At 44.3% G+C, this 3,837-nt stretch overlaps 1 non-coding gene across 1 annotated transcript; it reads right to left on the reverse strand.

Moving 5' to 3' along the window:
- Nucleotides 1-290: 290 nt before the first annotated feature.
- Nucleotides 291-396, reverse strand: LOC119472926. The gene has a single exon (XR_005202098.1). It is a non-coding gene; the product is annotated as a U6 spliceosomal RNA (small nuclear RNA).
- Nucleotides 397-3,837: the final 3,441 nt, after the last annotated feature.

The following is a 3,837-nucleotide window of genomic DNA, read 5'->3' on the forward strand; positions in this document are numbered from 1 at the left end:
ACAAGATCACACCACTGCACTCCAGCCTAGGCCACAGAGCAAGACTCTATGTCAAATAAACAAATAAATAAGTTATGGCTATAATGATTTTATTTTATTTTTTTATTTTTTTTTTATTTTTTTTTTTAAAATATGGAACTCGGCCAGGCATGGCGGCTCATGCCTGTAATCCAAACACTTTGGAGGCCAAGGCGGTGGATCACCTGAGGTCAGGAGTTCAAGACCAGCCTGACCAACGTTGTCAAACCCCATCTTAAAAATAAATAAATAAATAAATAAATAAAATAAAATAAAATATGAAAAGCTTCACGAATTTGCATGTCATCCTTGCACAGTGGCCATGCTAATCTTCTCTGTATCGTTCCATATTAGTATATATGCTGCCGAAGTGAGCATGGCTATAATGATTTTTTTTTTTTTGGCTATAATGATTTTATACTAGACCCAATGAAAGCACATAATTCAGCCAAGCGTGGTGGCTCACGCCTGTAATCCAAGCACTTTGGAGGCCAAGGCAGGCGGATCACCTGAGGTCAGGAGTTCAAGGCCAGCCTGACCAATATAGTGAAACCCCATCTTTAAAAAAAAAGAAAAAGAAAGCACATAACTCAGTATAATTGAGGGGAAAGAAAATGATGTTGAAATTAGGAAGCTTGTATTTTAGTATGGACTGGTCATTTCGAACAACTTAGGCCATAAACAAAAGAGCGAGTAGTTACTGAGTACCCACTCAGTGACCGTCACAAGGATAAGGACTATAAACTTTAGCTTATTCATCTGTATGATGAAGGGGTTTATTAGAAAATCTGTCCCAGCACTTTGGGAGGCTGAGGTCAGAGGATCAGTTGAGGGTAGGAGTTTGAGACAAGCCTGGGCAACATAGCCAGACCATTTCTAAAAATAAAAATAAAGCCCAGGGGTGGGCCGGGCACCATGGCTCACGCCTGTAATCCCAGCACTTCGGGAGGCCGAGGTGGGCAGATCACCTGAGGTCAGGAGTTCAAGACCAGCCTGACCAACGTGGTGAAACCCCATCTCTACTGAAAACACAAACTTAGTTGGGCATGGTGGCGCATGTCTGTAATCCCAGCTACTCGGGAGGCTGAGGCAGGAGAATCACTTGAACCCAGGAGGTGAAGATTGTGGTGAGCCAAGATCGGGCCATTGCACTCCAGACAGGGCAACAAGAGCAAAACTCCATCTCAAAAAAATAAATAAATAAATCCCAGGTTGTGCTGGCACAGGCATGTAGTCCCAGCTACTACTTGGGAGGCTAAGCCGTAAGGATCACTTCAGCCCAAGAGGTTGAGGCTGCAGTGAGCTGTGATAGCATCACTGCACTCCAGCCTGGGCAGCAAAGCAAGACCTCAACTCCATAAAGAAAGAAAGAGAAAGAGAGAGAGAGGAAAAAAAAAAGAAAGGGAAAGAGAAAGAAAAAAATCTGTGAAGGCTTTTTGCAGTTCTAAAATCCTATAATTCTCTTGTATAATAGTCTGTAATGACAGACAGGAGACAGGTCTTGATATTGAGTCCAGTTAGTGAACTCCTAATTATGTAGGCAGTACTACTACCTCCTATATTCAGTTGGCTGGATAGGTTCAATGAGAGTATGATTGACTAAGAGTTGTTAAGGAAAAATAGGTCATCTTGTGGACTTTAAGTGTTTGCTTTTGATTCCTAAAGGGAAGGAAATTCCATTTCAAGAGATTCCTTGGCCTTGCAAAAATAGTGAGGACAGTCACAGGGGCAGCAGAGGGGAGCAGTTAATGACTGCAGGAAGGGAGGAGTTTCTTCGTAAGCACAATAACTATAATCACTGGAGAGCTGAAATTACTAGTCCTGTTGTTTGTCCAGCCTTCTGGAACATATACAGTTATTTCTTTTTGACTCAATTTAACTGGTTTCACAAAAGACATTTTCCCACCTGCAGGGAGACAGTCACTGAAAAAGGAAGAGAAGACAGGGCTCACCAGGCACAAGGCCCTCTGGTCATTGCAGTGTGAGATAAGTAATTCATCACTGGGTACAAACTAAAACACATTTGATGAGGCAGTCTAGCTATGGAATAATTCCAGGCTCAGAATGAAAAGCACCAACCAGGGTATTTTTCTGAGTCCTCAGCTTTTTCTTTTAAAGCCTTTTTTTCTTTTTTTTTTTTTTTTTGAGACAGAGGCTCACTCTGTTACCCAGATTGCAGTGCAGGGGTGGAATCTCTGCTCATTGCAACCTCCACCTCCCAGGTTCAGGTGCCTCAGCCTCCTGAATAGCTGGGATTACACGTGCATGCCACCACATCCAGCTAATTTTTATATTTTTAGTAGATACAGAGTTCTGTCATGTTGGCTAGGCTGGTCTTGGACTCCAGGCCTCAAGTTATCCACTGGCCTCAGCGTCCCAAAGTGCTGGAATTGCAGGCATGAGCCACCATTGCTGGAATTGCAGGCATGAGCCACCATGCCCAGCCAAAGCCTTTTTTTTTTTTTTTTTTAAGAGACAGGGTCTCACTCTGTCAACCAAGCTGAAGTGCAGTGGCACGATCTCTGCTCACTGGCCTCGACCTCCCAGCCTCAAGAGATCCTTCCACCTTAGCCTCCCAACTAGCTAGGACTACAGGTACACTACCACCCCAGCTAATATATTTTTTTTACTTTTTATGAAGACAGGGTCTGGTTGTGTTGCCCTGGCTGGTCTTGAACTCCTGGGGTCAAGCGATCCTCCCACCTCAGCCTCCCAAAGTGCTGGGATTACAGGAGTGAGCCACCATGCCTATCCTTAAAAGCCTTTTTAATGTGCCAAAACAAGATGGGTAAATGTATCCGGGTTAAAGTTGGAAGGCTCCAGACAATAACCATTCTGTTTTACTCCCTGTTCCTCAAGAGCTTTGGATTCATAGGAATTGCCTCTAAGAAGAAGAGGCTAAACATGTAGTTGAAGCAGGAATCCCAGAATTGAGTCTGTTTTGATGGCACCAAGGAATGTTGGTCATATCTGTGTGCAGATCTACTTTCTCTCTTCACTTTTTCTGACTTGGGCTGTGTGGATGAAGAGGATGAAGACAAGGCCCACCACCACCTCTCAGTATACTTTGCACACATAGAGCTGCATTCATCTGGGAATAAAAGACATGCTTTCAGCTGGGCACGGTGGCTCACACTTGTAATCCCAGCACTTCGGGAGGCTGAGGCAGGTGAATCACAAGATCAGGAGTTCGAGACAAGCCTGTCCAATATGGTGAAACCCTGTTTCTACTAAAAACTACAAAAATTAGCTGGGTGTGGTGGCGTACACCTGTAGTCCCAGCTACTCAGGAGGCTGAGGCAGGAGAATGGCTTGAACCCAGGAGGTGGAGGTTGCAGTGAGCCAAGATTGTGCCACTGCACTCCAGCCTGGCAAGAGTGAGACTCCGTCTCAAAAAAAAAAAAAGATACATCCTCAAAGCAGTGGGTTTGATACAGGACAGACAAGCTCCCAAATTGGGCTTTAGCAAGGGAGAGTTGTTAGCTTCTCCCAGGAAAGAATTCAAGGGCAAGCTGGTATTGTTAAACAGCAACTTGTATTGAAATGGCCATGTATAGCAGGAGCGGAGGTACTGCTCCTGGCAAGCAAGGATACCCCATAGTCAGTGTGCCCGGAATAGAGCTCAGAGACAGTTCTGCACTTACATTTATACCCACTTATAATCATATGCAAAATAGGGGGCAGTTTATGCAGATATTTCTAGGAAAAGTATTGTAACTTCTGGGTTGTTGAGTCATCACTATGGAAATGGGTGGTAACTTCCTGGTGTTGCCATGGCAATGGTAAACTGACTTGGCACTCTGGTGGGTGTGTCTTATA

This window comes from Cebus imitator, unplaced genomic scaffold (genome assembly GCF_001604975.1).
Source record: "Cebus imitator isolate Cc_AM_T3 unplaced genomic scaffold, Cebus_imitator-1.0 Scaffold123, whole genome shotgun sequence".
Classification (NCBI taxonomy): Eukaryota; Metazoa; Chordata; class Mammalia; order Primates; family Cebidae; genus Cebus; species Cebus imitator.